General features: G+C 40.7%; 1 pseudogene; it reads right to left on the reverse strand.

Annotated features, from left to right (window-relative positions):
- Positions 1 to 2,425: 2,425 nt before the first annotated feature.
- Positions 2,426 to 2,716, reverse strand: LOC112314724 (anaphase-promoting complex subunit 13 pseudogene; annotated as a pseudogene).
- Positions 2,717 to 25,316: the final 22,600 nt, after the last annotated feature.

Below are 25,316 nucleotides of genomic sequence, written 5' to 3' on the forward strand. Positions count from 1 at the left end.
TCTCCGTATTTCCTGATAGAAAAGTAAGTCCATGCTCAGCTGACTCATCTGCATAGTCAGTTTGGGCAATTGATAAAACCATCTGTGGTGCATTGCCCAAGGTAGGCATTCAATAAATATCCTTTAAGTAAAGACATGAACAAATAAACTGTACCATGAAGAAATAAAATAACTCATAAACTACATATTTTTCCAGGTTCCCCATGTTCCAAGCATATGCAATAGACACATTGTGTTATCTCATCCTCAGCTGACAAGAGACAGTATTATATTTCACTTCTCCCTAATGTATAACATTCTTTAATAAGAGAAAACTACTTAATCAGGAACCATGGCATTCAAAACATTGACTAGAGGCTTAAAATGTTAAATGCTCTTTCATCAAGGAAGATTTTTACCCCTTAATGTACTTGTGTTAAATCTTACTCTAACAGCTAATTTTTGTCGTTTGCTCACAGTGGAAATTGCAGATATCTTGCTTTTACTGTAAAACCTGATTTATATGCTTCAGCTAAATGTAGAGATTTCATTTATAAATGCGAGTCAGTGATTTATATCACTGTTTTCCTTTTGGACAAGTCAGTGCAAAATAACTTTTGCCAAGCAAGATAGTATTAACCTTTTCCAATTGCAAAGCCACTCTTCTAGCAGTATCAATACTACTTTATCATACTGTCAGTTACTTTATTGCATTTGATAAACAAATAAATACAGCGCCACATATCAAAAAACTAAAATGACTATTTTGAGGATTAGCTCTCTGATAACCACCTACAACAGATGAGAGAGCCTCTACAATATTTCAAAGAATTGGCCTTCTTCCAGTTGCTACCAAGATTGGGATTTGAGTTAATTGCTGATGCATCTCAAACAACACAGCAGGTGCTAGTAGAAGGAACATTCCCTGTATTTTCTTTGTTATTTATAGTCAGAGCGCTTCTGCACTAAACCCTGGAGCAGGCTTTTTAGAGCCCACTGTATAACAATTTCATTCACTTTCATGTCAACAAGCTTTGGCTTGATAAATTAAAACAGAAAAATGCTGGCTAAAGCACCGCAGCCCTACAAGATTCATCTTACTGCAGGTTTCTGGCAGATGCCCAAGAATGACCTGCTATCTTCCTAGTGTCCTTATCATTTTCCCATCTGGAAAGGGCTGAACCTTACTTACACTGGGGAGTTGAAGGCCTGTGCAGGCTGCATTCAAAGGCCATTAACAATCGTAACTCTAAAAATCATCACTTTCTTTCAGGCAAGGTTAACAGTAGTCTATAGGATAGATAGGAAGGTCAATATTTTGCTTTTATTTAAATAACTATAAGGCACACTGCAGAATTTCTGTAATGATATAGGAATGCATGCTAATCTGAACCATTATATCTTTAGACTTTGTGACCTTCCTTAAAATTATCCAGACGTATTTTTGAAGACCCCATCCTAAATGAAGGAATTTCTGGTATTAGTTGTCAATTTGCTATTAAACAAAGTAATTCTTCTTTTGTACAACTGGATTTCTCTTAACAGGTCTTAGGTTGGATGGTTATTTCTGTAATTATATTAGCAATTAACTATCAGATTGCAAAAGTCATTAAGGAAAAATATTAAACATATTTTTGAAAAAAGAGGCTAAATGACAGCAGAATCAGTTTAAACTCTACTATATGATTTTAGCAAAGTTTGAAATTTATAAATTGTTTAAAATTAAGACTGTATGTAGATTAAAAGTAGATTGATTTCAAACCTGATACTGATGGAGCATTTATCACCCAAGAAATTATTAAAGTTTGAATATAAGCCTGTGAATTCTAAATAACTATAATTTTTAGAAAATTAAAGCTCCCTTATTACCTAGATATTTAAACTAACAATTTAAATCTTTTTTTTGTAAGATACTCTTTAATTTATTAATGTATCCAAAGTTTGAAAACATTACATGGAGTCTCAGGAATCCCAGTAGTCGGTGAATGCACTTCTAAATATCTATTGCATTTCCAGGCTCCCTACACACCCACTCAGACTACTTCTCCAAGGGGTGCAGGAGAAGCTGGCGATTCTCCTCGTGTTGGCTTCCTCTTTCTAAGCCCTCCCTGTCACACCTTCCATCACCTGTCACAGGACACATATAAGCAGTTGGAAGTGTTAAACTCTGATGAGTAAAGAAAAATTAGAGTTAAAGGTAAATGTTTAACCAAATATGTTCAAACACAAGCTTGGGAATGAAGAATTTTAGGTTCAAAGAGCAAATATTCTTTATTCCTGAGAAACCTCAACCAGCTTCTCATTCTGGTGAGTATTTGCACACCGCACTTTGCTGCCACAAACTAAGTGGGTGTCCATCTTTGAGTGTTGATCTATCATTAAAAGATTTTAATTAGGAGACTAAAAGAAAACTTTTTGTATCTACGTATTTTTTTTTAAAAAAAAATCATCCATGAGAAGGGAGCCAGGTGTCAGTTTCCCACGGGGGGACGTTCTCGGGCAGGTACTGTAGGGCCACGTCGGACCACTTCATCTCCTGTTCTTTAACGGATTCTGTGGTGCCACCGTTGTCCTGTTCCGGTTCCGGAAGCTCATTCAGTGGTACTGCAACATCCTCACAAGGCAGCTTATCTTCCCACCAAGCATCATCGATCAAATCCAAGATCCTTCCATCTCTCCGTACTTCACTGTCCATTCTCCTGCAGCTTCGATCTTGTCAAATCGGCACCGGACCCAGCGCTGCTCCCGCGGGCGACAGAGCCCACCCTCGGCACCATGTCATCTGCACTCCTTTTCCCCCGATCCCCTAACAATTTAAATCTTTTAACAGCTAACTTATTACGCATGTTGGTGAATGCTATTCTTATCTGTGAGGGGGAAAAAGATGTAGACATGAACAGAATCCTCGACCAGCCACCACTGTAGGTATACTGAGCAAGATCTGAGCACAGTGGGCAAATGCTGACTCTTTAATAAAGGAGAGACAATATGTAAAAAACTCAGGGGGACTCCTCATTCCCCTATCCCAAATAGGTCATTTGCTTAGGAAATGTCACCACCTGCAGAGGCTACCTGGTGGCTAGAGAAGTTCAGAAACTTGGACCTTGAAACCCTGCCTGGTCATTGAAACATTTGGGGGCTGGGGAAAAAAAAGAGGGAGAAACTGCAATTTTAAAATTGTGTTGCTGAAGTTAAAAACTTGAATTCTACTTAGGAAAATGCTTATATATAGCGGAAACTCTAATAGGCTTTTGTTTGTATAAAGATAAAGCCAAGATCTAATTCTGGAATGGAAACTGAGAGTTAAATGCCTGTAAATAATAACACAAGTTCTTTTCACTGTGGGCAGATTGAGCCAGTGGGGATAATTATACACTCTGCGTGACAGGTCTGAGAATAGCCTATCAGTCTCCCTGTGAGAATCAAGACTTTTGAGGTGAGGACATTAACTCCAGTGTAAGAAGAATATAGTCAAAGACCATCCCACTGCATGGGAGATGACCTGAAACCTGCAATTTCTTATTCGGTCATTTCTAATAATAAACTAATATGCATTCTTTGGGCACATACCTTGTGCTGACATTATCTACATGGATAAATGGGTATTAAAGAGTCCTTGGGGTTAGGGACTGTGAGAGCAGGAATTCTTACATTGATTTTGTTCCTTCCTCCTTTCCTTCCTGCCTTTTCCTCCTCTCTCCCTTCCCCTCTTCCTTCTTTCTTCCTCGTTGTGTTTTAAGTCCCCTCTCTCTTGTCCAACCATTACTCAAGTTTTACTAAACACCCAAACCTCATCTTTGTGGTTAGGGATTTTAAGGGAAGGACATTTTCCAACCTAAAAATAAAGTGGCTTGGCTGTATAATATTACCAACATAAAGAGAACAGAATCGTTTTACATGATAGCAATAGATGACCAAGAAGAATAGGGTGAGATGCCAACTTGCCAGGGTGACCAATAGCCACAAAGCAAAGTTGTGAGACATACTAGCCTTCATCAAGAGAGGCTCAGAAATGCCTTCAGAAGGGTGCCTGATGGCCAGCACTACCCTTAGACTCAGACTAGTAGAATCCCTTTGATGCTTGGGACAGGCCACTAGTCTTATGAGGCCAGGGTACCCTGACCCCAGACCACAATAGCATGAGCCCTGCTGTTTTTCTCTCTTTCAAGGTTTTCTCCAACCATTTACACCTGCCCCTCACCTTTAATGGTTAAGCAGTTGCCGAAGTTGCTTCAGGATCCTCACCGCAGAGACATCCCAGAGCCCTGTCGTCAGGGTCTAGATCCCAAACAGTGGAGCAGAAAGCAGATCACGCCCACTGGTCAGCCTAAACTTTCTTTGTGGGATCCTACAGAATTGAGCCTGGAGAAGGATGCTGATGTGCTGACATGTTCCCACTGACATGAGACAGAGGATGATTCCAGGGCTCCGGGCTACTGACTTGAATCGCATGTGAAGGCCTGAGTATTGGCTGTCTGAGTTTCGACCACCATGTCTGGGAACCAAAGGATGGCAAAGGAGTGTCATGGCTGTGATTTACTCTGTAGACACCCCTACCAGAGGCATCCAGGGCAGTCCCTCCACCCTGTTATCAAGCAGTCCTGGGGGAGCATGCTTATTGCCCCTGCAGGGAGACAAGTGTTGTGAAAGCTAACAGGCCCTTCAATTGACACCCACTTTTCTTCTGATGAATGTGGTTCTGTCTTTCTCCCTGGTCAGTCTTAAGCTGTGCTAAATGAGGGGTAGGCATTGCTTGTGACAATCAAATTATTCATATTTTTTACTGCACTTACAGGCCTTTTGCCTATTGTATCTCTTAGTTGTGGAAGTCAAGGGACCAGTCAACATCGAAAGAAATCGTGTTATAGAAATGCTGTGGTATAGTCCACAGAGACAGTATTAGAAGATGTACTATCCTATGTTTCTACACTGCAAAATTCTGTAGTGTAAATTTAACATGTCCAGAAAACAAAGTGTTGCTCACATTTCCTGCATACTCTGGGTGCACACGTATGTGTGGTCATGTCTGTGAAGCTTAGTCACCACCTTTGAGATGGTCATTGGAAGCCAGCGTTCACAGGCTGCAGGGTGGATGATGCAGTGTCAAGAAAATTAATGCAACCAACAATAAATAAATAGCATTTGGGATTCACAGAGACAAGGACTTGTTTTAATACAAACAAGTTCTGAAGAGCATGGCATTGTCTGTAATAACAGCGTTGCTACCTCCTTTCTCCTAGCAAAAGAGAGGAAATTAGACAGGATGCTGCATTTGACAATAAAGGACACCAGAAGTGGTTCGTGTGGCCTACGTCATCTTGTGAGGCTGATGTGGCTGAGGATCCTTTTAGCCTGGATCAAGTGGACCACAGACTTTGGATTAAAATTATTCTCATTTCTTCAGGCCCATTTCTTGTTATAGCTCTTGAGGCTACCAAGTGGTGAGGAGGAGGAGGAGAAGGAGTGAGGAAGGAGGAGGGGAAGGGGAGGGAGTAAGAGAGCATACCGAGGGAAAGAATGGTTCTTCCTAAGTCAGGGGTCAAACCACTGATGGCATCTACGGGCCTCGGCAGACTGTGAAGGGGCGCAGCTGTGGGCTGTCTGAGACAGTAAGGAGGCTCTGGTGTACGCAGTCTGTCAGTGTGGCAGAGCCAATTCAGCTGTAGGTCGTTATTGCCATGAACGTAGCTGGGCCCACTTCAAATTTTTCTGAAAAATCTTTTTTTTTTTTTTGCCATATCTTTCCATTTTTTAAGAGATGCCCCAAATCAACCTTTATACAAAATCTCCCTAGTTTAAATGTTTGCAATTAATTAAAATGTTAAATTTCCATTGCAAACCGTAGAAGATGTATGGTTCACCAGTAGCTAGTTCACCCACTCAGCCCCATGACCTGGGGAAAAGAATAAGTTAATAAGCCAATGACCTGTAACCCTTCCAAGAATAGACATTTTTTCCGAAGAAGATATTCAAATAGCCAACAGGAACATGAAAAGGTCACCAGGCAAATGTAAATCAAAACTATAATGAGATATCACCTCACACCTGTGAGTATGGCTATTCTCAAAAAGATGAGAGAGATAGCCGGCGAGGATGTGGAGAAGAGGGAGTGCTCATAGGTTGTTGGAGGGCATGTGAATTGGTGCAGCCACTATGGGAAACAGTATGTATCTGAAGGAAAGAAAACCACCATCTGGAAGAGGTATCTGTACCCCCATGTTCTTTACAGAATTACTTATAATAGCAAAGATCAAACAATCTGTCCCTGGATAGATGAACATTATTAAGCCACAAAAAGATGCAAATTATCTCATTTTTGACAAGATGGATGGAACTTGTGCAAATTATCTCATTTTTGACAAGACGGATGGAACTTGAGGGCATTATGCTAAGTGAAGTAAGTCAGAAAGATAAAGACAAATATATGTGGAATCTAAAATAACCGAACTCATAGAAACAGCACATTGGTGATTGCCGGGGTGGGGGTGGGCTGGGGGAGATTGGTGAAGGTACCCAAAAGGTGCAAACTTCCAGTTATAGGATAAATAAGTCCTGGGAATATAGTGTACAGTATGGTGACTGTAGTTAACAATATCTACTGTGTATTTGAAAGTTGCTAAGAGAGTAGATCTTGAAAGTTCTTACCACAGACACATACAAATTTTAATTAAGTGAGGTGGTAGATATGTTAACTCATCTTATTGTAGTAATCATTTCACAGCATATATATATACATATATAGGATTATATATGAATATATATGATTATATATATATATATATATATATATATAATCATCACACTGTGAATCTTAAACTTTCACAATATGTCAATTATACCACAATAAAGCTGAAAGAAAGAAAAGATAGATGGATCAAATTTATTGCAAAGATATCATTTTGGGCTTTTGGGATGAGGAAGATTACAAGGAAACCTTCCAAGACAACTAGCCTGGTAAAGAAAGAAACAGTTGAAGAATCACACCTTTCCAAGCATTCACTCGGTGGGACCTGGCTAGCCATAGAAAGGGATGAGGCAAAAATTCCATTGCCTGCACTAAGTCAGCCAGCATGATTGCACGTGTTAATAGCTTACTTATATGCATATCTTGTTTCTTTGCATCAAAGTTTACTATAAAATAAGCTCAACGGAGACCCTTGGGAAATTACAGCCAACACTTACATGGCATTACTGTATGTTCTTGCTCTTCTGCATATATTAACTCAATTTTTACCACAACTCTAAAGGGTAGGTACCATTTTTATACTCCCTTTTCAATTGAGCAACCAGGGAGCAACCGGATGTAGGCACTAATCCTACAGCCAAGAGACATGAAACCCAGAAGACCAGGAAGGTTTTGTGCAACGTCTGACACCCCAGTCGGGTGACTGAGCTGAAAGAGTACATCTACTTTTTCACTATAGACTTATTTAAATTGTAAAGTAAAACCCACTGCTGATCAACAGTGAAGAATATTGAGTGAGGTTGGTTAATGAGAAGAAAAACAAGGTCACCAAGTTCTCTGTCTCTCTGACTTAGATTATTTTTAGCCAGAGGGCAGAGACACTGTGTAGGAGCTGAGACTTCAAGGACAAGTATAATTCTTCTGTGGGAAATAATGCAGTCTTTCCTGTGCTAGAGGAACAGTTCTGGGAAACTCTTAGTCACTGCAGAGGCATTAAAAAGGCAGAGAAAATTAAGTTCTTCCTTCTTATAAACAAAGAAGAATAAACTAGCAGACTAGAACTGAGGAAAAGTTTCGGACAGTACTGAAGGATGGGATCAATGCTAGGTCAGGAGATTTTTGTGGCTGGGTTTGACATTTCTCTCTTTACAACTCTTCTCGTCCATAGCACACTGTGAGAGACTAAACAAAATATACCTAGCTAGAACACCGTTTGTCGGACAACCGTGCTTGCCAATATTTGCACTGGCTTTGGAATCATATTGCTAGTCCTCACATATTGTCCATTTTACTAAGGAGGAAGTGAGATGCAATTTAAGTGATTTACTTAGGACTACACAGCTAATAAAGAGCTGAGTTAGAAATTATAACTCCTTCTTTCTACAAAATCTGTACTCTTCACAGAATTAATATGATCTATTTAGTTCTTATTTATGTGAAATGTGTTGAGTAGGTCATGAGCTCCAAAGTTATTCTCTAGATTCTCCTCTTTATGCCTCTAACTCTTGGGCCCATGTATTCATGTTATAATGCTAAATTTTCTAATGATAGGACTATTCCCTATCAAAACAAACAGGTGGGTTTTTTGTGGGGGACTGGAGTCTTTTTTTCGTATAGAATTGGGTTCAGCAATACAAGACCTTCTATTGAACTAACCCGTATAAGAGTTTTTACAATGGAAAATGAAAGCAGATTTTAAAGGATTACCTTCAGATTGCAATGTCCCTCCTCTCCTCTATAGCGAATGGCAACGGACAACGCAATAGTTCATGAAACATGGTGGCACCCTATATCTTTTCCTGGGGCAATGGCCACCATTCCAAACAATGGGTCACAGTTATTTTCTTACAAATGATAGAATGCATGTTTTGAATGTACACAAAATACTCGACCCATGCAAATAACTTGATGGATCAAGAGCCTTTTTTTTGTAGTCTTACAGTGAGAGGTACTATACCTATAGTACCTTTACCTTTTGATCCAAAAATACTATTTTATGCAATGTTTTTTTTAATGATTCTTCCAAGTGTCTTAGTCTCATTGCATATCTATGGCTCATGCTTGTCTGTGAAGAACTGACCCCTAGTGATGTTCACTGATGGCACATAGTTGAAAACCTATTATGGCTGCTCCACAACCAAACATTTCAGGTGCTGGTCCATGCTGGAAATGCAAGAGACAGAGAGAGAGAGTGAGCTGAGGGGGTCTTAATGCTACAAGTTGTTCTTCATTTGATGCAGCTCTATCAGCATTAAAGGAAATTAAAACACCCCCCAAAAGAAGAAAACACTGAGCCCCAAATTGAAAAATATCTCTTTCTTTCTAGCCCTACCTCATCTGTCAACAACCCATATATTTCTTCTTAGTAAACCAACATATCAGAACAGCCTTGTAGATGCAAGTTTAGTTCCTAGGGGAAAATTACACCTCTTTAGCTCTAAAGGAAAAGAATTCTTCCCTGTAATTATTATTGTGTGTCAGTTTTATTATGAGGGAACATGTACCATCTTGCTTCACACAAGGCACTTGCAAGACTCAGGCTCTCAGCCACCAAGGATGTGACAGAAGACAAGGAACGATCAGAGTGTACAGACTGTACACAGAACAGAGACATCAGTGTTTGTTATCTGTGCGTCAGCGAGGTTTACAGTTCTTAAAATACCCCAGCAAAGCATCTGTGAAGCAGATAAAGAAGACCACAAAATATCCAAAGAGATCGCTAATATTAACATATAAAAGAAATAGCACACTGAAACCTGTTAGCACTAATGATTTAAAATACTACTTGCACTTTCAGTGTCTGTCTTATGAGCACATATTTTTTCACAGCCAGGAACAATTACTAGAATTTTTTAAAGTCCATGTTAAACATGCGGTGTCAGGGGTCACAGAAACGTCACTGTGAATTTAATATCTCGCATACATTTAAGGATCCGCATTGGAAATATTTGATATTTGTGATGAGGCTTAGGAAAAGCATGTTTTCATACAAAGAATGAGCACTAAAGGAGATGAAATGGTGGTATGAAAAAGCTACAGCACAGAAAAAAAATAAAACAAAATAGAAGTGTGTCACATAAAAATACTAACTTCTATATTATGTTTCAGTTGCATAATTGACATCATTTAATTTATTTTTTTGTAGGCCAAAATGTAAATATTTTGATTTTAAACTAAAGAAGATGCCGGTAGTGTTATGAACAGGAAATAAATTTAGATATTTTTCTTCTACAGAATACCTTACTGAAAATTTTAATACTATTTTTAAAGGATGTAATCAACTCCCAGTTGTTCTCGTGCTGATTCTATGCAATCATCTAACCAGAGGCTTTGGGAGAAGATCCTTGGGAGAGGCATAACTTATAGATCTGTGACAGAAAAACACAAACTTTGTTCTTCTTTCTTGTGATTTGCTTTTTTTTGTCATGCATTAGAGGACTCTGGTATTGTCCGGAAGACAGGAGAATGAAAAGGGCACTGCTGTCCCTGGCAGCACGCAGAGGTGCCAGTAGGAGCGACAATAACTACGAACCTCCCTTATCACAGATTTGGTTTCAGGTCTGACTTTCTAAGATTTGCATATACAGTCTTCTACTTTGGAGAATATTATTTCCTCACCTTTTAAGAGACGCTATATTATTGCCCAGATTCATGTTGTCTAGGTCAGAACTCTTCCCTTTTACTGTGAATACTATTGCCTATAGCCAGGCAATGCTTGAGGGAGTCATTGGCAGGCATTGTTTTGGGGGAGAAACTCTCATTTATTAGGAGCCAAGCATAGTGCCAGGGACCTGACATGTCGCAGCAGTCAGGGTCCTGGAAACAAACAGATGGCATGCTCAAACAGGGATCACTAAGGAGAATTTAATGAAGGGACTATTTACTAAGGTGTCTATGGGCTTATTTTAGGGAAACTAGCAAGGGAGGTTGTAGTGCATCAGGAGTAGCACATGTGGGGGGGCGGTTTCCATGCCTAGCACCATAAAAGAGGGCACCTAGCAGAAGCCAGAATGAGAGGGGCTACATAGCTAGAACTGTGACCTCCGGTAGACTGATGCATTTCACCCCACAGGCACCAAGCAGAGAAAGAACTAGGGAAATACCCTGACCTCACTGTCCTGTCTACTCAGATTTCTTTTGGTGTCTTCTATCCACCAAGCCAAGCCTGAGGCAGAGGGCAGGGTCGTTTATTGATTTAGTTGGTAAATGTCAGTACCCAGGAGACAGAAGGGTGTAGCAAATGGGAGTCAATTGAGGGGCCAGAGATGGAGAATATCCAGCACACAGAACATCTCACTCACCCCTTACCATGTCCTAACAAGAAATATGTTATTCATTTCAGCAATTTATGGTTAGAGAAACTTAGTTCAGAAGGTCAAGGAACTTTCACAGGAACACACAGGTGACAGCATCAAGATTGAAACCTAGAACTTCTCAGTCCAAAGCTCTTTTTTGAAAAAATAACTAAGAAAACTGTGAAGTTTTTCACAGGAAAGTGAGAAAGGCTTGAGGGCAGGTATGGAAATTAGAAGCACATGGAACAGAAGAAAAACAGACAGGGAAAGAAAGTAGCTGACACGCATTGAGCGTGGGTTACATCCCAGGCATTGCATTAGCTTTTCAAAAATGTGCAGGATCCCATTAAAGCTTTCATCAGCTGTGTGAATTGGGTACTGTGACCCCATTTCACAGAACAGGAAGCAGAGCCTTTGGAAGACTTGGTAAGTTATCCGAGTCAGCCAACTAGCAAGTGACAGAATTTGAACCTGTGAAGATTCTGGGCTCAGGTTATAGAGAATGTGGGAGGAGGGGCGACCAAGATGGAAGAAGTCTGAGTGTCCACCACAATTGCCCAGAACTCCCAGATGTCCTGAAAGTGTTTTCCTGTTACAGGAAAATCACGTTTTTATTTCTGTGTCTTTTCTGCTCATTTGGCTATTCATGCATTATAATGTCAGTAGTGGTAATGGTGACAGAAAAGGAAATGAAACTCAGTCCAGGCCATTTTCTTATTTTAGGGACACCTATGTAAATTGAGAGGCATCCTCAAAACTGAATTCACCCACCATAGGTCCTTTTAAATCTACTCCTTGTTTTATATGTTGTCTCAATGAATGGCACAACGTACTTTTCATTATCTACAAAAATCTGGGCACCTTTCCAGACGACTGTTATTAATATTTACTAGATTCCTCTTTGAGTGATTCTTTAAAATTACTCCACATCATTGTAAAAGCATTGCATCCATTTTTGGAGTATTTATGTCACTCTTTTGAAATACATGTGTTTCTCTTCTCGGGCCCCTTGTCTTTGCCGTTGTTTCTCAGTCCCCTCTGCCTGACACAAGTGCCTCAATCAATGGCTCTTAGATGGCCAAATGGAATGGGCCTTCTGTGACCTTTCTACATAAATGAAAGCATTTGACTTGCTATGAACACATGAACACATTGAGAAATGGGTGCCTCAGAGTTTCCAGACTTTGTTTCCGAGCAAAGACCAGGTATGGCTGTGATTGCCTGACTTCCTTCTGCATTTTCATCACTATCCCGTCTGATGTAAAAGATTTACTTATTCCAGCTGTTGTAAAATAACAGCTTTTTCAATGTATATGTCCAATGGCTAAGGACATTTTAAAATAAAATTTTCAGGTTTCTTGAATTATCTATCCATTTTCAAAAGAAATTATTAAAATTGATTTAGGAAAAATTGTGTTTAATTTGCTTAAAGTTTAAGTACTTGTATAAAAATGTAACAGAAACTTTTCAGGATCATATAGTCTAAAAAGTTATTTGGTACTGAAAGTGACTTAAGTTTGTTGGCTTAATTTAAAAAGACATGTCCTTAGATTTATTAAAATTTGATATAATATTATAATATAGCCCTGCCATTCTTCAAATGTCAGATTGACTTGGAGCCAGTCCTTTACTACGCTGTTTCATGGGGTTTGCAGGTACTGAGTTAGGTGCACTTTGCTTCTCTTTGTCTCTGTTTTCAAGAACTCTGCTAGAAGATATGGGTCAGAACCTCCTCAAGGTTAACCTCCATGCAGATGGCATTTTTCAACCAACAAGGCTGTATTTTAAACTCTCAAATGCTTTGGACACCTAGTCAAATGTTTTGGCACTTGTCCCTGTCATTAGTAATGATTTCAAACCAGAATGGTTGGCAAAGAATTCTTGGATCAAAGTTACCAAAATAGAATTTCTTTAAGATCACTGAACATAAAGCAAAATCTTTTTAGCTTTCAAAGAAGGTGTGCACAGCTTGCTGTGAAGAAGGAAGCCTGTGGGCTACACTTTGCAGGTTTGGAATGCTACTTACAAGGTCTCTGCTGCCACAGAGGCAGACGCATTCTAAATCAATATGTTTCTCTCTCTATCCCCTGCCGCTCCCTGCCCCATTATCTCTCAGCAAGCCATCTTGCTGAGAGAAGAACCCAGACCACTCTGCACTGCCTGGGTGCTGTAGCATTTGTGGTTACTGGATTGCTTTCTGTGTGTGGCAGCCTTTCTTAGTGAACTGACATTCCACCCCGTGTGCTGCTCCCAATGTCATCTGTTATATCAGCATTTGTAGCAGTTGCCGCTTCTTCTGGATGAAAAGTCTCAGTGTTTGCCTTTTAAATGTCTCTCCTTCACCTGTCTCAATATTCAGCCTTACTCATGGTTCGTTTCCAGCTGCCCTCAAATGTATTCAGAACAAATGATGCACAAAGGACAGTTTAAACACAGCAAAGCAGTTGTAGGCAAGGCAGCTCCAGTTCAACGGGCTGTTCTTCCGTAACCACCAGTGTTACATTGTCATTTAAATACATTTCTGGCACAGAAGACTGTGGCTGTGGATCTGCTTTGGCAACTGGAGAATGTTAAGCGGTTGCCAGGCAAAGAGGGAAAAATAGAATAGATGAAGAAGGTGCAGAATGATCAGTTAATGTGAGTTGCCTTTCCTTTGTTTCTCAGACTCATTGCCCCCCTCAACAAGCTGGTCTTTCCCATGGCAAATGCTAGTAATTTCTCCCTCCCCCGCCCTCAGTAGCTTCACTGTTCCTCTCCATGGAAACTTGCACTTGGATCACATTGTCTTGCTTAAGATTCTCATGTTCATTTCAAAAATTAGACTATGACAAGGCCAATGAAGGAGGGTGTGTGTGTGTGTGTGTGTATGTGTGTGTGTGAGACATACACATTAGCATCCACATGTGAGGTATTACTATGCAGCAAGCATGCCAAAATCTCACCCAGAATCTAGCTCTTAACAGTTCAAAGGATTGTCCGTTCTGCTGGCATAGGAACAATGTAGCTCAATTTATAATTCTTAAAGTATCCAATTCACTTATTAAAATGACAGCACTGCCTCACTGCCATGAGAACATGACTTGGAATTACTTTTCTAGTGGCTAATTGGTAAGTAATGCAGATACACTTCCACAGTGTGGTTTGCCTCCTCGTGATCTATTTGCCTCCTAGTTAGTGCAGGCTGAAGGCTCTGTCTGTGGCTAACAGTAGGGTGAAGCCATTTGACCCATCTGGGCATTAAACCCATCACTTCAACCTCATTAGATATAACTCACCACAATATAGTCATTAGAAAGCTAAGGTTCCATCCTTGTAAGTTCAGTTTTAACTTTTGAAATCAAGAGAGATGAAAAATAATTATTTTCAAGTCTAAATCACACCCTAAAAGTTCCCTTGCCTTCTTCATTAACATAGTATTGTATAGCTCTTATTATGCACTAGAAACTTGAGGGCATTAAATGTTAAATTGGTTAATACTTATAAAGCTCTAAGAAATATCTATTATTCCAATATTACAGATGGGGGAACTAAGGCACTTTAGCAATTAAGTAGATTGCCCAGTGGCACATAGTAAGTAGTAGAACTAGGATTTAAGCTGAGGCTCTAGCTGAAGAGACTATGTTCTTGATGACTATACCACCCTACTCCCCCATCCCATTGACCTTGAACTACCCCCATCAGCAACAACAAGTACTGGAGCACTACCTGCTTTCTCTAACTTTTCCTTTTTGTCGTGACTGTAAGCATTCATGGTCCAACTCAAATGCCAGCTCTCTCAAACTCCTTTGCCTGAGGCCCTCACATAAATAATAATTATAGATTGTTATTGTATTTAAAGTAAAATGATTATCTGTTTTCTTCTCTTTGTTACTGATATGCTTTGGGCATGGACAGCATCAGAAGTAGTTTCTGTCTCTCTAGTTATCCATCATTATCTCTTCGTATGTAGACATGAGTAACTTCTCTCAAGGGGGTAGATAATGAAGGAAACTAGCAATCCCTTCTTCTTCTTGAAGAGAAGAATAAATTTATAGTTGAGGATGTAATCGACAGTTATCCTATACTGGTCAATGATGAGCTTTCAAATTTTTCTCTTTTTCTCATTTTCCATATACATTCCATTAGGAAGACTTGTCAGGAAAACCTTAAAATATACACTAAACCTTATCATTTTTTTTTACAACTGTCTCCCTAGTCCATCCCATGTCTGAGTTTATATTTTTACTATATAACTTTTCTAATTTGCCTTCTGGCTTTCACCCTTAACCTCTATTCTCCAACTGCAGCCAAAAAAATAACTTGAAATTATAAATCAAATTACATATTCTTGTTTTCAACCCTCCATTGGCTTCCATCATATTTAAAATAAAACCCAAAGCTACTACCAAAGCCCTACATGATTTGACACCGGATGTTCCTTCAAACTCATTTTCTGCCACCCTCTTACTCTCACCACTGGGGATGCACTGGCTTCTGTGATGATGTGTGCATGTGCCAAGCACATCTGATTCCAGCGTCTTTGAACTTGTCTTCCAGGCTCCCTGCTTGGAATGCCTGTATCCCACACATTCACAATGTTCGTTTCTGTTTAACTTGTCACCATGCCAGAAAATACCTTTTCTAAAAACATACTTCCCAGTTATATTCTATTCCTTTACCTATGCCATGTTTCTTCACAGTGCTTTGATTTATTTGTTTATTATATGTTTCCTACTAGAGCGTAAATTCTCTGAGATCAAGGACTGTTTTGTTCATTATTTTATCCCTAGTAAATAAATATTGTAGATAGTATGTAGTCCATAAATATTTGTTGAATTAATGAAATTCAGTTTAGTTCTACATCTAAAATATGAGTTTTAGAAAGCTTCTTTTTTTAAAGTGTACTTTATTGATTATGCTATTACAGTTGTCCCAATTTTTCCCCCTTTCCTTCTCTGCCCAGTACCCCTCTTCCCTCCAGCAACACCCCCTTAGTTCATGCCCATGGGTCATGTATATAAGTTCTTTGGCTTCTCCATTTCCTAACTGTTCTTAACCTCCCCCTATTTTGTACCTATTAATTATGCTTCTTAATCCCTATACCTTTCCCCCCACTCTCTGCCTTCTCCCTACCCACTGATAACCCTCCAAATGATCTCCATTTATCTGATTCTGTTCCTGTTCTAGTTGTTTGCTTAGTTTGTTTTTGTTTTTAAGGTTCAGTTGTTGATAGTTGTGAGTTTGTTGACATTTGAATATTCATATTTTTGATCATCTTCTTTTTCTTAGATAGGTCCCTTTAACATTTCATATAATAAGGGCTTGGTAATGATGAACTCCTTAAACTTGACCTTATCTGGGAAGTGCTTTCTCTGCCCTTCCATTGTAAATGAAAGCTTTGCTGTGTAGAGTAATCTAGGTTGTAGGTTCTTGTCTTTCATGACTTCAAATACTACTTGTCAGTCCCTTCTTGTCTGCAAGTTTCTTTTGAGAAATCAGTTGAGAGTCTTATAGGAACTTCTTTGTAGGTAACTATATTCTTCTCTCTTGTTGCTTTTAAGATTCTCTCTATATCTTTAAGCATTGGTATTTAATTATGATGTGTCTCAGTGTGGTCCTCTTTGGGTCCAACTTGTTTGGACCTCTCTGTGCTTCCTGGACTTGTATGTCTATTTCTTTTGTCAAATTAGGGAAGTTTTCTTTCATTATTTTTCAAATAAGTTTTCAACTTCTAGCTCTTCCTCTTCTCCTTCTGGCACCCCTATAACCCAGATGTTGGCCCTTTTGGAGTTGTCCCAGAGTCTTCTGATACTCTCCACATTTTTTTGAATTCTTGTTTCTTTATTCTGTTCTGGTTGAATGTTTATATTCTTTCTTTTGTTCCAAATTGTTGATTTGAACCTTGGCTTCCTTCCCTTCACTGTTGGTTCCCTGTGGATTTTTCTTTATTTCATTTAGTGTAGCCTTCATTTCTTCCTTAATGCTTTTGCTGTACTCACTGAGTTCTCTGAGCATCCTTATCACTAGTGTTTTGAACTCTACATCTGATAGGTTGGCTATCTCTGTTTTGTTTAGTTCTGTATCTTGGGTTTTGTTCTGTTCTTTCTTTTCAGCCATATTTCTTTGTTTTCTCAATTTGGCAGCCTCTTTGTGTTTGTTTCTGTGTATTAGGTAGAGCTGCTTTGGCTCCCTGTCTCAGTGCACCTGTTAAGTTGTATGGGGTGGTACCTTAGGTATTCTCCAGGGCAGGGCAACCCACTTCATTGTTTTGTGTCTCTGTATGTGGGAGAAGGGTCAGAGAAGGGACAATGCATGGCTGCTGGAGGCTTGCCTAGCACTTGCCCCATTTCCAGTCAATTCATTCACTTCCCGTATGTGACTGGCACCCTTCTTGTTGTTGCCCTTGTGGAGGTTGCACTTGAGTGGGTGGGTTTGTGTATGTTATAGGACCATGTGGGCCCTTTAAACAGAGCCTCCTGAGAGACCAGCAGTTTCTTCTTCCACCCCAACCCCCACTGGTTTTTACAGGCAGAAGTTATTAGGCTTTATTTCCCTAGTGCTGGAACCCTGGGCTGTGGGGTCTAGCCTGGGGCTGGAATCACTTGCTCCTAAGGTATCCCTCCTGAATTTTACCCACCAAATGTGTATGTGGGACTGCTTGTTCCGCCAGCTGCCACTACTGCTGCCTCACCACTCACTGCCCCCTAGGTGCTGCCATACTGAATCCTCTCTGCTTCAGCTCCCTGTCTCCAGCCCCTTCTAACCATTTGGATCTGGATGAATATGGCTTCTTTAAATCCTTGGTTGTCGGACTTCCATACAGTTTGATTTTCTGGCATTTCTGGGTGTTTTTTGTTTGAGGTTAGTTGTGATCCTTCTAGTGGTTATGCAAGGAGGTGACACATGTCTACCTATGCCTCCATCTTGACTGGAACCCAACAGTTTCCTTTTAGAGAGCTTCTCTGTTTAGTGCCATGAAATCTGAGTGGCTCAATTTCAATAACTACTAGTAGTAACCTATTAGGATAATTCATAAAAATATTCATTTTTTGTCTTTGAAGAATGTTACTGATATAAAAATAAAACAAAAAATGAATCAAATATGGATTTAGGGATACAGCAATAGAGGGGCAGCAATTGAGAAAGAACCTGAAAGATGGGGTCCCCCTTTTTTCAACAATTTAAAATACGACTACTGTATTCATCTACTTAGCATACCAAGATCCTTTGAAATCTTCTTAGTATGACCAACATGAATGATAGGATTAGAGATTTAGAACTTTTGAAACCTTGTTTGGAAGTCAGTAGGTTTGAGGTAATACTTTAGACTTCAGGGTCTGATAAGGTTTGCCAAATTGCAATTCTTTTGGATAATGCTGTATGAGACTGGGCATCTGGTAGAGATTTACAGAAAAAGTTGAATGCTATAGATAGGAGGAGTTCATTGCAGTCCTTGGGGGTTGCACTTGAGGTGTGCTGGAGGTTACAGGTCCTCTGGGTCTTTCACTTCGAATACTTGGTTGCATTTAAGTTCCATGTATAATGATTTGTATAGAAGTAATGTCTGCTGATAAAGCCTAAACTCACATAACTCAAGGCTTTACTCTGGAAGACTCAATTGCATGCATACTCAGTGATTTCCTAGAGGAATCTATTTGGTATGCTTATCATATCTTATACTCCGAGTGTTATCTGTTATAAAACCACAGCTCATAAATAGGCTGGCAGCAGCCCACTGTTCTGACCCTGGCGATGGCATTGACAATAGTTCAGCAAATGGCTGAAAAATCACAAGATACCTTTTGCATGCAGATTGCTAGTGGGTTATAATCTTCCACTACTGGAGAAACAGAATGACATAATTTTGGAGCAATGAAAGACTTTACACTACTCAGACTCCTTCATTTTATAGTTACAAGAAACTAGTCTCCAAGCAGTGCAGAGGCTGCCCAGGTTCATCAACAAATTAGCTGGCAGTCAAGGTGACAATGGAACATGGTGTTCTGGTGGATAGCTAGCCAAATCTTTTTTGGAGGGTGACTTTATTGCAAGATATATAATTGTGATAGGCAGAATTTTTGCCCCCGTGACTGTGACCCCCTGGTGTTATACCCATAAATACATGCTCTCGCATGGCAAAAGAGCCTTTCCAAATGTAATTAAGGTTACTAGCCATCTGAGATTAACACAGGGACCTTACCCTGGATTATGCAGTTGTGCCCAGTTTAGTCACATGAGCCCTTAACAGGAGAACTCAGGGAGATGAGAAACCCAAAATCAGATGTCCACTGATGGTTTGAAGACAGGGGGTCATGAGTCAGAGAACATGAGCAGCCACAAAAAGCCTCAGTCCCACAGCCACACAGAACTAAAGTTGGCCGAATATCTGAATGGGGCTGGTGTGGATTTTTCTTCAGAGAGTCCAGAAAGGAATGCAATTCCAAGATCACTTTGATATCAGAACCCAGACGAGTCATGGAAATGGAAATAATAAATGGGTGTGGTTGTAAGCCACAAAGGTTTTGGTAATTTTTTTTACAGCAGCAATAGAAAATTAATACAATCAGTTTGTCAAAACGCTTCTTCCACCCTTTCTCAATCCCTACATCCTCATTTTCTTCTTTAAGTAGGGAAAGGACATAGGCAAATGTCAACTGGCATAATAACATCTGCCCACACACCAACAGGGCTTCCCCCATCCCAGCAAAAGCCCCAGAACTTTCCAGAAATCTCTAGTGGAATGGGTCTTTTATGACCTTACAGCAATTGCCTCTGTCTCTCATTCTTTTGACTCCACTTGCTTGCCCATTTCCATTGCTTTGCCAATGCCCCAGCACAAGGGACCCACATCTCAGATAAATGAAGGTGCTGCAAGTTCCTCCCAAAGTTTCAAATCTCAGGAAGGCAAAGCTGTGCCGGCTCTGCAGAGGCAGACAGAATGGACTGTTCTGTCTCTCTGCTCCCCTCACTGCCACTGAGCTCCAAGAAACTCTCCCTGTGCTTGGCGGGCCTCACAAAGTCCTTTTACTTTCTGTGAGGAACCTCATGACCCTTCACAGACTCTGTTGTGTGCCGTCTCTTCCTACAGGGAGAGTGAAAACCAGTCCATGGGAGGTGACACAGGAATCCTGCCACCTTCTTTCCTTCTTTTCTTCCCTTGGCTCCTCATCAGGTAAAACATGTATTCCCCCCACCGCCACCCCCACGTGAATGGAGAAAAGCTGGTGTGCCGGCACATGTGTATGTATGCATGGGTGTAATTATTTGACCAGCACAAATATTCCTTCTAAACCTATCAATTATTTGCACTTGGTTGACATCAATCAGAGGTGTATACTCTCTCTCAGCATATTTTGGTAATAGACATTACAGTGGGCTGAGTAGTGTTCCTCAAACAGCTATGTCCACCTTCTAACCCCCAGGAACCTGTGACTCTTACCTTATTTGAAAACAAAATGTGATTAATTTAAAGATTTTGAGAGGAGGAGCTTATTCTGAATTATCCAGGGAGTCCCTACATCCAATGATAAGTACCCTTATGAGAGTGAGGCAGCGGGAGAGTTGACAGATGTACCAGGGAGAAGACATGAGAAGGAGCGGAGGCAGCGTGACTGCGGAGACAGATGTTGGAGGTTCCCCAAACCATGGAATGCGGGAGCCAAAAGAATCTGGAAGATGCAAGAAACAGAGTCTTTCCAAAAGCCCTTGAAGGCAGTGTGGCCCTGCTGAGACCCTGATTTCAGACTTCTGGCCTCCAGAGCTATGGGAAGATAAATGTCTGTTGTTTTGAGCCAAGGCTCTGGTGGTTTGTTATGGTAGCTGCAGGGAACTAAGGCAGGAAACAAACCCTTAAATTCTAAAATTGTGAAAAATACATGAAAGTTTGCCCATTTTAGATGCTTGCTTATAAACAGAGGAGTTCTACTGTATATAAATTAGTGTTCACTGTTACTTTGTTAGATGAACTTACCAGAATATTTGGCCAAAGTATTTGTCAATGAGCTAGTTCTTCTTAAAACCTGTAACACTGTACTATTCATCATTAACCAATTTGTATTTATTGAAAGCTTACCCTGAGTAAATCAAAGCAGTGTGCCAGGAACTGTTGGGGAGGGGAAAACAGTAAAGAAAATAAGATAGTAATACTAATATCTAACGCTTTCATAGCACTATGTGTTAGGCACTAAGTACCTGGCATACAGTGCATTTACATGTTACAATATCTAACAGCCCTTTGCAGTGGAGCTTTTATTATCCCACTGCACGGAGCACACTGAGGCACCGATGAGGGTCAAGTAGCTTGTCCAAGGTCCCAGGCGTGGTTTCTGCCATTGCCGAGAGGCAAAGTCGGTACTCACTGACTGCCACCCACCTTGGGTGACAGAGAGAATCATACCTCAGAGGCCAACTAAAACTGTGAGAGAAGTCCAGATCCTTAGCAGACCTGGTGACAACGGCTTGTTGTAAGGATGCATTTTTCTCCTTAGGGCTCGATTTCGTTGAGCAAGATTGGTGAGAGCAGGGAAATGCAGCCACAGTTAAGTTATAGACTTTTTTGTCTTTCTTCTAAGTTACATATGCCCAGGTCCCAAAGTTCTCTGCTTTACCCTGCTCTCGACTCTGACAATCGAGGCTCTGTGTTTACAAATGGCTTGGGAGAGTCACACCCAGAACAAGATCCTTTTCATCAGCAGGATCCCTTGGCTGGGAGGTGCAGGGAGGAGGGCATGGTAAGAACCATTTGTTTTACCTCCCTCAGGCCCCTTATTTGGAGCAGTTTTGGATTTCCGGGCAGGCGGCACCATGGGGGCAGATGTTTGAAGCCCTTGTGCTCTGTGCGGTGGAGCTAGTCACCAATCTCCTCCAGAGGCTTCTCCTTTCCACCGAGTTGATGGACAAGAGGCTGTGAACTTCGATATAGCAAGAGTCAGGCTTGTGAGGGCTGAAACTGCCCCAGACAGCGGCCTGCTTCACTGACAGGAGGGGCCGGGAGAGGAGCTGCCTCGGTGGCAAGAGAGGACAGAGGTTGTGTGAGAAGGCGTGGCCAAAGTAAATAACAGAATCTATGAAGAAATTTCAATTTTTGTTGTTGGGAAAAAGGGGAGGGAACAGAGGAATCGAACTTTCAGTGAAGTCTGATAATTAAACTCAGTAGTACTGACAGGGTAGCTGAACACAACAGATAAATAACTACTTTCCAGTAATTATAAGCCAGAATGGAAACATTAGACAAGCTGGTTCACTTGGTATTTTCAAGTCTGACATTTTGATTCTAGGGGGTATTTGGATCTGTGCTAAGAGATTTTCTTTTTCTCCATTCCCTTTCCCTTTCCCACTCCCCACTGCTGGTTGAAAAGAAAATGTGATTTTAAGGCATCATTTTCCAGCATGTTCCGTAGGTGCCCTTTACATCACCCAGCCCAGCCCAAAGGCCACTGTTTTGGGACACAGTTGCTGAGAGGGTGTCTGCTTTTCTAAACACCATTAAATATTATTAAAAAGAGCCCAGGTGTCCCCTCCTAGGAAAACATGGTGCAAATTACATACTCTATTTATAGGTGCCCTTCATTGGTCCCACACTGTGAAAGCTGCTAAGAAATCATCTCATCCTACAGACACCTCATTTCACAAAGAGGGAACTGAGGCAAAGAGTCCTTTTCTAAGATGCACTGTTTTTCGTGGGAATAAAACAGACACTTAAGCCAAAGGAACAAAGCCATCCTTCTCTTTTCCAAATAGAAAGGACACAGAGACACCCGATTCTCCTCCTCTCTTTGAGAATAATGTTAGAATACTTTTAACAGCTGAATTTACATAATAGCATGAAGAGTTCACCCTTTCCTATGTGGTGTGTAAATGGGTGGGTGCCTTGGGCCTTAGGCAGAAATGAAAATGAATGCTTTTTCTGTGTCTGTCCCATAATGAAACCACCCCATGAAGAACTGAGAGATGTCCCTTAGGACTTCGAGCCTCACTGACCTGAAGTGACCTGACTCAAACTCCAGATGGTTTAGATTTTACTTTGTTGACCCCCAGCCCCGTGCTTTCTTTATTGTTTTTAATTCACAAAAAGCAGTATCGTGATTTATTAATTTCTGTGGGAGAATCAACTCCCAGTGCCTGTCCTGTGGCCTGGCAGGGAGATATTTCCCAGTTTTGTTTGAGAAGACTGTCCACTCGCTTGGCACTTGAACAGGCTGAAACGGAATGTCTTTTGTTGTAAACACCTAATTTGTTCATTTTGAACTGTCTGAGTAACTAGATCAAAGACCAGTGTCAAATGCCCAAAGCAGTGTTTGTCAGCAGTGGACTTTTTTATTCTCCTTGTTCTAAAGCCACTGAAAGGGGGGAAAAAAGACTCTTACTGTATTTCCACAAAAGCTTCGAAAAAGCTCGTTGGCAGCCTCTTGCAACAGAATGAATACATGCTACTGAGTACAGACCATTTGTCTCCTGATTACAACAGACCCCAGGGGGACTGGTGTTGGCTTTGAATTCCACCCGCTCTCTCGGAGAGCTGCCTCGCTGTGACAGTTCCGCCCCCAATCCTCACAGCACAGAGCACTGGGGAGTCAGTTCTTTCCACTGTGGGTTTTAGTCTGCTCTCTAAATTAAAACAGGGCTTTCTCGTTTGCAGTGTGTAGACTTGTCTCGAAAAAATATATATATTTTTTTAAGTATTCTCATTGGGAATTCAGTGGTGGCCATAATGAAAGCATTTAATGTTTGTGTGACTTTCACATGCGTGACAACGAGGGTAAAGCATAGAGGAAGCAGACAGAGGAGAAGGGCCTGAAACAAGGCTTGCAGTCCCTAATATGACACATGGCCGCCGTGGGCACAATGGCACTTCTAGCTATGCTTCCGCCAACATGGTCTCCTTGCTTGTTGATTTATAAGGACCCCCATTATGTGTTTCTCCTTGCAGGACTACTGTTCAGCAAGGAGGTGGAGTATGTCTTTATTATCCTACAGTACAGGCTCATTTTTAGGGAGTCTTGAGAGTCGCTGGGGTGCATTCTCCTCAATCACACCTGTTTGCACCGATATTCCCTAAGAGCTGCTGACGCCTCCATTAGGGAGGCGAAGCTTTGGCTGAAAGTCCATTTCACACTTAGCAGAAGTTGTAGTCATTGACATCATTTTCTTGTTTAGTTTTGTTTTATGGTTTACTTTCCTTTCAAGGAAAATATTAAGAAAAATGTTTGCAAAAGCTTCCTCTATTTCAGATGATGTAAATTTGCTTTATACATTTGCCCCTGTCTTCTTTCATATTCCTACTCACTTTATTTTTCCCCCTCACAATTATTTTTCTTTATAAAAAGAAATGAAGAAGATGATGAGGAAGAAACAGTAGTCACAGCGAGCTGTCATTTGGCAGTTTCCTTCCTGTTGTGTTTCACTGCTGGGAAATGCTGGAACAAAGGCAGACAGCGAGCTCCTGAACGGGGATCGGCATTCAGCCCTGCTGGTGGGGCTGCAATCAGCCTGTCTGGGATGGAAATGCATGCTTTCCAGCACTGGTTGAAGATTTTTGTATTTATCTTTGGAATGCATGCTTAGCCCATACAGTCAACGGCATGTCATAGCCATGTCCTTATGTGGCCCACCACTTCCCTGAGCAGAATGGAAGAAGCGAAATGTAGCCTGTCTGTCAATGCTCAGTCAGTACGCAGTAGTCCAGCAGCTGCTTTTAAAACCAAAACAGAGTCCCAGCTGGTGCCAGTGTCGATTTTATCAGGGATTTAGTTCCTGTCCTGCTCTGGCCAGACACGCATGTGGGGAGTCATGCTGCTGCTGCTGACGTGTCCCTAGTGAACAGTGGGGGGGGGGGGGGGCAAGCAGCAAAAGTGGGCTGAACCGAAGGCCTGGGAGTGGTTATTTAGGTCACACCCCAGCTGCCTATGTAATGCATGTCCCGGTATAGAGCTAGATCATTTCTATCACAGGAGATACAGTTCTCTTGTGCCCCTTCCCACCCCACAGGTCACCACTCTTCTGGGTTTTATCCCATAGATTAATTTTCCACATTTGCTTTTAAATTGCCAAAAATAGAGTATGATACAGTACATCAAAAAAACCCTAATTGAATAACAATAAAAAATTAAAATTAAAAATTTTTTTTAAAATTAAAAAACAAACAAACAAATACTGGTAGTACTGCTTTGAAAGTTGAAGTCTTATGTATAATTTATACAATACTTAAATTCATCTGATATTATAAAATATAATCTTTGTGTATTAAAGATGTGTTGATAATTGTTCTAGAATTTTCCCCCTGAACTATTTAGTATTAATGATACTTTATGAAAAATAGAGATTCACTGGTTATTATAAGTATTTAGTTTATAAACCATAAAGGACTTCTGAAGTTAAGG

Source organism: Desmodus rotundus, chromosome 1 (genome assembly GCF_022682495.2).
Source record: "Desmodus rotundus isolate HL8 chromosome 1, HLdesRot8A.1, whole genome shotgun sequence".
NCBI classification, from domain to species: domain Eukaryota; kingdom Metazoa; phylum Chordata; class Mammalia; order Chiroptera; family Phyllostomidae; genus Desmodus; species Desmodus rotundus.